The 13,087-nt window shown below is 42.5% G+C and overlaps 1 long non-coding RNA gene across 1 annotated transcript in view; it reads left to right on the top strand.

Annotated features, from left to right (window-relative positions):
* Positions 1-13,087, top strand: part of LOC148134757 (uncharacterized) — a 723,506-nt gene that overhangs the window by 109,294 nt on the left and 601,125 nt on the right. The gene's annotated exons all lie outside the window — the stretch shown is intronic.

Raw genomic sequence — 13,087 nt, forward strand, 5'->3', positions numbered from 1 at the left:
GCTTCCCACGTGCGTCCTTGTCTATGTGTGCGTATATGGGAGTGCGTGTGTGTGTGTATAGTGCAATGGTGGACATCTGTAGTGTGCCATGAACACAAGTTCCCGGTTGAGGCCCTCACTGTGGGTACTGAACTAAGCTGGCAGCCTCTGTTCGGCTACTATTCGCTGCTGCCTGTCCCGAAGTCCGGCTTGGCGGATGGTTATCCAAATGTCTGAGGTCGAATGTCCTGGACCGCTGAAGTATTCCCCATTGGGAAGGAACACTCCTGTCTGTGTAATTAAATAAACACTACTTTTCTTTTAATGAGGAAAATAGGGTTTTGGGTCCAATTCTACTGTCGGAATCGAGTACTTCATCTGAAGAAATACTTTTATACTGATCTCTCCACTGGAAGCATAACCTTCCCTCACAAAATCAGCGATAATGTGCACTTTACTCAAAGACACAACCCAGCTGACATCTGTCAAGTGGACAACCTGACAGTTAAGCCTTGACTCCCCACTGCTCCTGATAATGTGATAGTCTGTAGTTTGGTTCACTTGCATTTAAATCAAAGGTTCTAACGGTTTCATCATTTGTAAGAAATTTTAGTTTCAATCATGAGCAAAAGCTCAACAGAATCTGATCATGGAATCCATGGGAAGGTAAAGATTGTTGTTAATTAAATGAAGACGAGCGTAAAGCTGATGTTGGGTGGAAGAGGTATCTTGTAGTACAGTGGTAGTGTCCCTCCACATGCTCCAGAGTTGTGCATTAACATCTCAGAACAGGTTTATTTTTTCAAAAAAGTTATTTTTTAAAAGAATATATATATAAAGCAGACGTTACGCCCTGCGCCTGGTGCTTAGGAACACGTTTGTATTCAGTAATTCAGGATTAACAAAATAATGCAGTAAGCGAAAACAATATGAAATTAAACTGGCGTGAGACCTAAACAAGTGTTTGAAATAGGTTTCTCGAGATAAAGCAAAAGGTAATCAGAAAAGACAGTTATGCACCGACAACTGGCAGAGGCAGGAAAACTTGCAATTGGGACGTTGTGAAAAACTGAGAAAAAAATGATATTTTGTGTCTATCTTCAGAGAGGGACATTCACTCCACTTCTCAATAATAAAACAGAAGCAATGTCCTAGTGAAAATGAGCAGATCCATGAATTGGTCATTAGTGAACAGAAGTCGTACTGAAAATTAATACAATCCCAACATCTGAAGATCAACTTTCGAAATACTCAGAATATTGGTTGCAGTGATCATGATCGTTCGCTGCCACTCTGGTACATATTTGTCTTTTCTAATCAGCTTTCGCTTTATCTGTAGAAAGCTTTTTCAAACACTTTCATCTCTCTCACTGGTTTAATTTCATGTTGTTTTCTCTCTTAATTCATTTTTTTTTAGTCCTACTGTCCTGAATTCAAAAAGTTGTTCTGAATCCCCAGGCCTGGGGTTTAACATCAGCATGTTTTAAAGAAACCTGTTCATTCCGACTGAACTACATGATGCCCCTCCCACCCAACGTCAGCTTTACGCACCGCTTCCTTTAATTGACAACAATCTTTTCCTTCCCCTGGATTCAATGATGAAATCGTGTTGAGCTTTTGCTCATGATTGGAACTCAAATTTGTTACAAACGATGAAATATTTAAAATCTTTGATTTAAATGGATGCAAACTAAACTACAGAGTATACAGACTGACGCATTATCAGGAGCAGTGGTGAGGCAATGCTTCACTGTAAGGTTGTCCACTTGCCAGATGTCAGCTTGTTTAAGTAAATTGCACATTGCCGCTGATCTTATGAGGGAAGGGTAGGTTTCAGTGGAGAGTTCAATATAACAGTATTTCTTCAGATGAAGTACTTGCTTCTGACAGTATTTATTACATGCAATACTTTTGTAGAGTGTATTTAATTAAACACACACATTGAATTGTTGGTTGCTGAATAAATGTCTCACCTTGAGGAGAGTTTGAAAACAGCCACCGGAGTATTGGCATTAAATTGGTTTGAAGCAAAGGAACATGCAAATGACATCAAATTGTTTTTACACTTTATATTCTATCCCTGTTAACCTGGATGGACGGGCTGTGGTTCGTTTGGCCAAGAGTACGTTTTGCAAGATGTAAATGTCTGAATGAAAAGAAGGAGTGGCCCACCAGGGACAGTGACATAAATTGAGGGCTGAAGGGCAGACTCTTTAACTGGTTCAGAGAAGAGGTGATTCAGGTTGGTGATTCTTTTTTATGCCTCTCTCTGTTTGTCTTCATTTGGTTCAATCTCTCTCTCTCTCTCCCCCCCCCCTGTAACTCACTGTCTCCCACTTTCTCATCTCAGTGTCTCTCTCCTTCTGTCTCTTTCTCTCTCCCTGATTCTCCCTCTATCGCACTCTCTCTTTTTCTCTTCCACTGTCTGTGTCATTATTCTTTTCTTTCTCACTGTCTTGTTGTCTCCCTCAACAACTCTCTCGCTCAATGACTCTCCCTGTTCCTTTTTCTTGCTCGTTCCCCCCACTCATGTTTATCTCTCTCTCTTTCCCATCCCTTCCTTGTGTCTCTGTGTGTCTCCTCTGTTTCTGAATTCCTCTCTCTCTGACTTTTTCTCTCTCTATCCTTCTCAGTATCTTTGTATCTCGTCTCACTCTCTCAAACCGGCCCTCTCTCACTATCGATCTCTCTCTGTCCATCTTTCTCAATCTTTCCCTATGTCTCTCTTATAGTCTCTCTCTCTCTTTCGTTCTTTCTGTCTCTCTCTCTCTCGCTCTCTGTCACTGTCTCTCCCTCTCTCTCTTTCTGTCACAGTACCTCCCCCTCTCTCGGTCTAACTGACTCACACTCTCATTATGTCTGTCCTTCTTTCTCCACACCCCACTGTATCTCTCTCTCCCACTATCTCTCTCTGTCTCCCACTTTCTCTCTTTCTGTACATCTCACTGTATCTGTCAACCCCCTCTGCCTTGCTTTCTCACTCACAGTATCTCTCTTTCACAGACATGTTGCCTCTCTTTCTCTCACTGACTTGTTCTGTTCCTCTTTCTTGCTCCCCATGTCTTTCTCACTTTCTCTGTCTCTCCTCGTGCATCTCTCTGTTTATATTCTGTCTCTGACTTGCTCTTTCTCTCACTCTATCTCTTTCGATCGCTGTCCTTAATGGTATGTCTGTTTCTCCCTCTCACGTGCACACACATTCTCTGTCACTCTGTCTTTCTTTCTCTGTAACTCTCCCTTTCTCTCTCAATGTCTCCTCTATTCCTGTTTCCCATTGTCTGTCTCATTCTCCCTCTATCCCAGTCTCCTTTCTTTATACATCTCCCTACATCTCTCACTGTCTTTCCCTCTCACTATTTCTGTCTCAGCACCTCTGTCCCTTTGAGCCTTCCTCTCCCACTGTCTCCCACTCTCTCTCTTTCAGTGTATCTCACTGTTTTCCTCACTCCCCCGCAGTGTCTCTTGTTCACACACACAGTAACTTTCTTTCTCACTGACTGTTTCTTTTCCTCTTTTTGATCTTCCCCCCTCCATGTCTCTGTCTCCATCGATCTCGCTCTCTTTGTGTATCTCTCTGTTTCTACTGTCTCTGACTCTCCCTCATTCACTGTCTGTCCGTGTCCTTCACAGTGTCTTTCTCTCGCACCATCTCTCTGTCACTTTCGATCTCTCACTGCCGTTCTCTCTCTGTCTTTCTTTCTTGATCTTCCCTATGTGTGTCTCTCTGTCTCCCTGCTACCTCACTCTCCATCACATTCTCGCTCTTTCCCTCTCTGCCTCTCACTCTCTGTCGTTTTCTCTCTGTCACTGTCACCTCTGTCTGTCCTCCTTTCTCACTCTATCCCACTCTGCACGTCTGATTGTCTCTCTCTGTCTCTTATTCTCTGTGTAACTCCTTGCCTCTCTCTCTCACACACACACAAACTGTCTCGTTTTCTCTGCGTCTCCTTCTCTCACTGTTTCTCTATGCGTCTGTTTTTCTCTCACACACTGTTTTTTGTCAGCTTGTTTCTCTCTGTCTGAAACATGTAGTTAAAGTCAGAACGGTATATTTACAAATACCAGATTTCACAAGGTAATGATTGGACGAGGTTCCCTACAGTGTGGAAACAAGCCCTTCGGCCCAACAAGTCCACACCGACCCTCTGAAGAGTGACACACCCACATACATTTCCCACATTTACTCTGACTAATGTTTCTGACACTATGGTCAATTTAGTATGGCCAATTCACATTACCTGCATATCTTTGAAGTGTGAGAGGAAACCGGAGCACCCGGAGGAACGTGCAAACTCCACACAGACAGTCGCCCGAGGTTCGAATGGAACTTGGGTCCCTGGTGCTGAGGCAGCAGTGCTAACCACTGAAACACTGTGCCACCCCTGGTCCTGCTTAATCCGATGAATTCTAATTCTTCAATAACAATATTATTTGGATGGATGGTAAATGATATTTTCCAGCGAAACTGTGGGTAGGTTGGTACATACCTGCGTGAGCCATACCAACATCACACAGATAAATGCCTGCAGGTCAAGGAACAACAGCTCAGTGCTAATGTAATGGAGCCTGAAATTTGTTCATTCTTCTGTATAATTGAGGGGGTGATTATCTGAAAATTGTGTGCCAGGAGGCATAAACCTAAGCTTGATTTGCAGTTTGGAAGTATCTGTGCTCAGAGACAGTACGGTGTCTGCAGGGGAGTGCAGTTTTCGAACCTCCGAGTTCGCAGTGGAAAAACCTCAGCTTTCACACGCTGGTGTATTCACTGGCTAGAACAACCACCATTATCCATCCCTAACTGTCTTTGAAATAAATATGGTGAACCGCGAATCACTGGCAGCAACTGTGCGAAGAAACCAGATTTAATGCTTTGAGTCTGTTTCCCCTTCATCACAACTGATAGCAGCAGAGAATAAGGAGTATTTAGAGTGTGGTGTGGGGGAAGGTTAGAGTTGAGCGGATAGGTGGAGATGGAGCAGAGAGAAAGAGAGAGAGAGAGAGAGAGAGAGAGCTGTGTGTGATAACATGCGCCTTTAAGAGGGATTGGTTCTGTTCTGTTTCTCTTCAAAGAGATATGTTCTCAAGAAGAAGCAGAGTATGTAGCTTTTTTTTTTTGTTATGGTCTCGGCCAGAACCCCTCAAAATGTTTTAAGAAGGTAGCCGAGACTCTAACTTCTTCCTATTTTAAAGGCAGATGTAAAGTGGATATTCCCGGTTTAATGCAATTGGTCAAACCATGCGGCTTTAAGTAGAACAGAAGTTAATTAAACACTACAATTGAAACACGAACTAAAGAAAGCGAAATTTAAAATAAACCAACTATGGAACACTTTAACAGATCCGATACAGTAACTACTAATAAGTAACTGTTCCAATCCAACCTTGATTGTTTTCCGTGTTTTCTAACTGTGGGGTAAGAATGAAGTGTCTTTTGCTTAAATCCGAGTAGATTGACCAATCGAACCACATCTACAATGCAACACCTATCACTCAGGTTAGGGTCTAGGCTATGTCCTTGATAGTTTTTAGAGAGATTGGACTGTTCCATAGTATATGAAATGGGCGGGCAGATCAGAAGCTGAATATGTGATAATAAATGCTAAGAATGGGAGAGAATGGGCGATGGGAGAAAGGGTGACCTTCCCATCAAAGCTGCTCCACCTTCCGATATGATCCTGGCTGACTCTTTATCACGAAGTCCATTACCTGTTTTTTTTTTTTCTCAGACCCACTGACACTTTTAGATTCTGGAAATCTACATGTTTCTTTCTTTAGAAAAAAACACAATGACTTTGCCTCCAGACCCCTTTGTGGAGAACGTCTCCAGATGGTCACCATTGCCTGAGTGAAGACATTTCTCAGCATCCCAGTCGGAAATGGTGTCCCGTGTGTATCCTGAGACCCTGGCCACTTTCTGTGGACTCCCAGGCCAGAGGAAACATCATCATTGCATCCTGAGTCCTTTCATAATTCTATACACATCAGCGAGGCATTTCACCTTCATGCATTATCCAGTGAATGCAGGCGGGCATACATCTACCAAGTTAGAAAACCACCCAACCCAACAGAACGATCCTTCCTGCAGCTAATCGCAGCACCACCCACCCCATCTCTAACACTGACACAACGCCTCCCTGTGAGGCAACTGACCCCTGAAGTCACAATCCTAATCCCTCAATAACCACCAAATGCTGCAGTTCCCAGCTTTTCTCGTCATTTTCAGACTGACTTTCGACCCTTAACACGCTTTACACTTAGCCATCCCCACCGAACTCTAACCCATCAGCGAGCCAATTCGTCAAACCCAGCTTCCACCTGACGTCCCTCTCTAGCCCCGCATCAAATGCCACCAGAACACTTCACGCACACATTGCATATACCCCTGCTCTCTGTGTCTCTGAAAATACGAGGAAGCAGAAAAAGTGAGACGGAAAGGGGCATGACTAAGACTTCCACCACAGTCTTGTACAGTGATAATAAGCTCTGATTGAAAATATATTCTGCAGAATGATTGATTCAGAGATCTGTGCCTGAAATGAAGAGCTTCTTCAGGACATACGAATTAAAGTCATTGCCATTTCACTCAAGTTTTGTTTTAACAGATTGTACTGTGGAATTAAAAGCTCAACTTCTAAATTTGAGGACAGCTTCGAAGTATGCAACAGTAAATTAGGTGAACTTTTTAAACAAAATGTGGAAAATGGACAAACAATTATCAAATTAAGTTCAATACACATAATTCTGTGACTGCATGTTTTGTTGCATGGCATGGAGATCCAGCCCTTTTCAGTTCTGAAAATGTCAAACCAGACTCAAAACATTAACTCTGTTTCTCACTCCATGGATTCTGTCAGACTTTTTGAGTTTCTGCAGAATTTATTTGGGGCTGTCCTACATCGCTTAGTCCAACTACATTCTACTCTCCATTTAATAACATTCTGCTTTCCTGCTTACCCAACGAAATGGAGAATCAACCACTTTGCCATATTTTATTCCACCTGCTAAATATCTGCCTCCCGCGAAATTCTCTCCATGCCTTTGAAAGCAGTTTGTGTCCTCTTCCCAATTTATATTGCAAACAATATTGTGGGTGGCACGGTGGCACAGTTGTTAGCACTGCTGCCCTCACAGCGCCGAAGACCCGGGTTCAATTGTGGGCGGCACGGTGGCACAGTGGTTCGCACTGCTGCCCTCACAGCGCCGGAGACCCGGGTTCAATTGTGGGCGGCACGTTGGCACAGTGGTTAGCACTGCTGCCTCACAGCGCTGGAGACCAGGGTTCAATTCCCGCCTCAGGCGACTGACTGTGTGGAGTTTGCACGTTCTCCACGTGTCTGTGTGGGTTTCCTCCGGGTGCTCCGGTTTCCTCCCACAGTCACAAAGATGTGCAGATCAGGTGAATTGGGCATGCTAAATGTAAGGGGTAAATGTATGGAAGGTTTGCGCTTCGGCGGGTCGGTATGGACTTGTTGGGCTGAAGTGCCTGTTTCCACATTGTAATGTAATCTAATAATCAATATATCCGTAGATTTGACTGAAAAAGGCTCTCTTCATTCATTATGTCACCGCGATAGCTGATAGACAGATAATGTTCCATGTTCAATCGCTGCAGCATTCCACGCATTGAAACTTGCCAACTTAGAAGTTATATGTTCATCCCAACTCCCTATTTCCTATTAGTTCTCTAGCTCTCTATTTCCGCTGATATGCAACTCCATCAGTGTGAGCTCTTGTGTCTTTCATCTCTCACAATTTTGAACATTTTTAGATACCTAAACACAATACTTTCCTTCTTCCTACGAGGTCTAATCTGTAGTTATATCCTTAAAATCGTTTGAACTAATGCAATTTCCTTTCAGAAAACGATGTTGATCGACCTTGCTTATCGTGTAATATTTAAAGGTGCTGTTATTCTTTATTTTCCATATCGCACACGGTTACCTTGAAAGTCCGACATTCTCGACCACTGCCTATTCCTGAGGTATGGTGACCCCTATGGTTAACCATGACATACCGTCTGTGTCCACTGAGAGAGAGGAAACCCATGGTCCTCAGGCTTTTTGTGACCTTACTTAATATTTGTGCTGTAATGGATTCCACCAGGGGAAGCCACAGGTGAGGATCTAACGGAGTTGAGAGTAGCCATTGTTATCCCATTGTTTAAGGAAGGTCACAGTGATTTGTATAGAAATTACAGGCCTGTGAGCCTCACACTGGTTGTAGAGAAACGATGGGAAAAGAGTCTCAGAGACAATATCTAGGCATTTAGAAGCAAATGGACTTCTGAGGGATAGACTCAACATGTTTATGTAGGAAAGGTCACACTTCACGAAATTGATCGTTTTTATTCGGGGGTGAGAAAGATCATAGACAAGGGAAGAAAAGATGATGCTGTCGACATGGACTTCAGTAAAAGCTTTGATAAGGTCCCTCAAGGCAGATTGGTACAAAAGGTAAAGTTACACTGTCTCAGGGGTGAACTGGTAAGACAGAAACAGACCTTGCTTCGTCGTAGAAGAACGAGGGTTTTTGTGGATGATTCACAATTTACTTCAAAATGGTGGGTTCTGACAATTGAAATTCCACAGGATTCAGTGGTTTGACATCTGTCGTTTGTGATCTACATAACTGATTTGGAGGAAAACATGGCTGGGCAAATTAGTAAGTTTATGGACGACAAGGATTGGTGGTTTTGTGGACAGTGAGGATGACCTTCGGAGGAGATAGCAGGATATAAATGAGTCACTGCATGGGCAGAAAAATGGCAGGTGGAGTCGAGCTCGAAAGAAAGTCAGTTGATGCATTAAAGGAAGGTCAAGTACAGATGAAAATTATATGGTGAATGGAAGAATCATAAGGAGAGTTAGTATGGAGAGAGATCTGGGTTTCTGGATCCGCAGTTCATGGAAGGCAGCAGCGTAGGTAGATAGGTAATTAAAGAAATGCGTTTCGCATGCTTGGCTTCATTGAAATTGCAGAAAATGTAAGGGTGGAGAGACTATGCTTCAGCTTTACCGAACTCTATTTAAGGCCATACTCAGCATATTGTTCACAGTTCTGTTCGCCACACTACCAGAAGTATGTCAATGCCATAGAGAGTGTACAGAAAAGGCTTACCATCATGTTGCCTGGTATGGGGGACATTTTTGCTCTGGCGATAGGCTGTCGAGAAGACTGAAATGCAAGTTAAGAGACTAGACAGGACTGAGGTTCACACGTAGGAGATGTCGCAATTCTGGAAAGTCTGAAAATAAATACGTCTCCATGGACTGGATGGGATTTATCTTCGGATTTCCTGGGAAACAAGGAGGAGATTTCAGACACTTTGGCTTTTTTCGTTATGTTGACATTGGCTACGGGAATAGTGCCAGAAGACTGAAGGATAGCAAATGTTCTCGCCTTGTTCAAAATGTGACTAGAGACAACTCTGATAATTATAGACCGGTGAACCTTACCTTGGTTGTGAGTGAAGTGTTGGGACAGGGTATAAGCGACAGCGTTTATGATCATCTGGAGAAGAATCCGTTGATTAGGGATAGTCAACACGGTTTTGCGCAGGGGAGGCCCATTCCGCACAATCGTTATTGAGTTCTCTAAGATGGTGACCAACGAGTTGGATGAGGTAAAAGAGATTATGCGGTGTACATGGATTTCAGTAAGGCTTTTGATAAGGTTCCCCATGGTAGGTTATTCCACAAAGTAGAAACTTTATTGCTGGAACAGCACAGCAGGTCAGGCAGCATCCAGGGATCAGGAGATTCGACGTTTCGGCCACAGGCCCTTCTTCAGGAATCCTGAATTCTGATTCCTGAAGAAGGGCCTGTGCCCGAAACGTCGAATCTCCTGTTCCCTGGATGCTGCTTGACCTGCTGTGCTGTTCCAGCAATAAAGTTTGAACTTTGATCTCCAGCATCTGCAGACCTCACTTTCTCTTCGAATATTCCACAAAGTAAGAAGGCATGGGATTCAGAATGATTTCGTGGTTTAGATCAGAGATTGGCTCGCTAAAAGAAGACAGAGGGAGCCGGTTGACGGGAAATGTGTATACGGGATTCATATAGTAATGGTGTAATGCAAGGCTCTGTTTTAGGGCCACTGCTGTTTGTTATTTTTATACATAATATGGATGAGGGCGGACAAGCATATGATAGTAAATTTGCGGTTGACATTATGGTCGGTGGAGTTGTGGATAGTGCTCATGCATGTTACAAGGTACAGAGGGAGAAAGATAATCTGCAGAGCTGGGCTGCGGTGCCAAGTGTAGGTTAACGTGCAAAAGTAACGCGCACGTTGGAGGGGGCAACAGGAATAAATGTTACTCGGCGAATGGTAAGATTCTTGCTAGTGTAGATGAGCAGAGAGATCTCGGTGTCCATGTACAGAGATCCGTGAAAATAGCTATCCAGGTTAAGAAATTTCTTTATAAGGCATACGGCTGTGTTATGTTTTATTGGCAGATGGATTGACTTTCGGAGCCACGAGGTAATATAGCAGCTGTACAAAACTGTGGTGTGGCCACATTTCGAATATTGCGTACAGTTCTACTCACCGAATTGGAGGAAAAATGTTTAAGCTTTGGAGAGGGTTCAGTCATGATTTACGTGAATGTTACCTGGTTTTTAGATTAGAATAGGTTACATTATGGATGGAAAGTATTATTAGGAAAGTTTGAGGCACTTGATTCTGTTTTGGTCAGAGAAAAGAAGGTTGAGAGGTGACTTAATTGAGACATAAGAGATAATCAGAGAGGTAGACAGGGTGGAGACTGACAGCCTTTATTCCTCAAATGGCTCGCACGACGGGACATCTTTAAATTGTGGAGCTATAGATATAGGACGAATGTGAGAGGTGTTTTTTTTTTCCTGAGAGAGTAGAAAGGCTGTGGAACGCACTACATGCAACAGCAGCTGACCCACCAGGGCTAAGGGCATTTAAATGGTCATTTGGAAAACGTACGGATGAATTTGTTATTGTGTAATGGAGATGAGCTTTACTTTTGTTCCGGAGGTCAGTGCAACGAGGGCCGAAGGGTCCGTGCTATGCTGTAATTTTCTATGTGTTATGTTCATTATCACGGAGACTGGGTTTGCTTTTTGGGGTGACCTGTCAGATAATAGAACATGAATGGCATGGATCGAATAGTGAGTCGGAGACCTTTTTCCCAGGGTGGAGGAGTCAGTACTAAGGGAAACATGCGTAGTGGGCGTGCATTTTAAAAGAGGCAAACATTTCACACAAAGTGATGAGTGCCGAGAGCGCTTTCTGAAAGAGTTGGTGGAAGCGGACGCAATGGCAGTATTCAAGACGTACCTGGTCGAAAACAAGAATAGGATCGGAGGTTGAGGGTCATGGTTCCTCGAAGTGAAGACAATTCATTGGTGACGGACAATATATGTCTACACAGGCTTGTAGGGCCGATAGGCCTGTTGTTGTGCGATAACAGTCGTTACTCTTTGTTCTATTTTAGGCAATGACATCATATTTCCTAACTTGCATAAATCTTCAAAATTTCTATTCTTCTCCTTTTTGTGAATTGCCCTATTTGCAGATTTCCATCAGCGAAAACAATTCCTGAACCGCCATGATATTGCCACTACTGTACCCATTATCACTGCAGTAACTATAATTAAAAAGTTCAGATCTAATCAGTCAGATCCAAGTGAATGTCAGACTTTAATCTCATTTGCTTTCTGAGTAATTGTTCCTTCAGTGATCAAGGTAATTCCCTCCCTTTACTTCTTGATTCTGAATCTTTTTGTTTTGTTGTTTTTAACATGAAACTGGATATTTGTTCAAACTCCCTGCCACTTTCGTCTTTTCCATTATTCATGGGCAAATCTCACCATCGAAATAATCAATATTTCAGCTAGCATCTTCCTTTAAATAAGTATTAAAGTCCTTTCTTTCACTTCCTATTTTTTATTTGTCGTTAACATTCTTATTTTTGTTCTCTTCATCAAAATTTGTCATTTGTCAGTTTCTTTTTTTTAATCTCTTAATCGATGTTTGCACAGATGATGATCAATTTCTTTAGACGAGACGTGAATTTGATATTTAACCATTAATATTCTCTGACAATCTACACCATTGAATAGTTCCTTGATAAGAATACCTAAATATTACCTTAACTGTATCCCACTGTTTATCCAGTCTCTTACCTCACCTTTTTTTTTCCATCTCCCACTGAGGTAAACGCTGACATCATCTTCTTGTGCTTGATCTTCTTTCAGTTTCAGACACTCGCTTGATATCCAAGATTTTCTATTTTACATTGCATCTGAAATTCCGGAAAGCTGTGACTACTTTTGTTGAACGAATCATTTACTGGATTATTATTGATGATCCTGTCTCGTTTCATACATTCCAGGACGAAAATAGCTTGTTCTCCAATTGATTCTATCACGTATTCTTCGAAAGACTCTTACAATGACACCCCATGAATTCAACCACAAGGCTGTATTTGTCAATTTGATTCATCCAATCAACGTGAAATTTAAAATTGTAATGACTTCTTCGATACCTTTCTTACAAAATCCCACTATTCCTTGGTTTGTGCTCTCCATCTACGCTCTTATGAAATACAGGAATAAGACCCAGCAGAGACTTATTTTCCTTTCTCATCACCATACATAGTCATCCAGAAAACCATTTCTAATTATTTCACTGATGTCCGATGGTTTTAAACATGAAACTGTGCAGCCAAAAAAATAGCCCTTCAGACCACCATGGTTGCGCCGACCATGATGCTTTTCTAATTTAATCTGATCTGATTTCACATGTTCTGTGACCCTCCATATCCTGCCTGTTCATGTGTCTGTCTACATTTCTCTTAACTTCGACATTGCATCTACTTCTAGCACCTCAACTGGCAGCATTTTCAAGGCATGTACCAGCCTCTGTGTAAAAAAAAACCACAAATGTTTGCCTCTCGTTTCAACTTTCCCTTTTCACATTGAAGCTTATCAAACGAGCTGGCCAAATTCCCTCTGCCTTGTTCATTTACTTCTTAAACAGGAAGGATTCTTGAATACTCAGTTGAATGGTCCCTTCCGTGACCATTTTGGAACCACTCCTCTGAAACAACTTTCATGTCATAGCCATTGTTCTG

Source organism: Chiloscyllium plagiosum, unplaced genomic scaffold (assembly GCF_037043375.1).
Source record: "Chiloscyllium plagiosum isolate Xiang-an unplaced genomic scaffold, Cpla_swu_hap1 HiC_scaffold_52, whole genome shotgun sequence".
NCBI classification, from domain to species: domain Eukaryota; kingdom Metazoa; phylum Chordata; class Chondrichthyes; order Orectolobiformes; family Hemiscylliidae; genus Chiloscyllium; species Chiloscyllium plagiosum.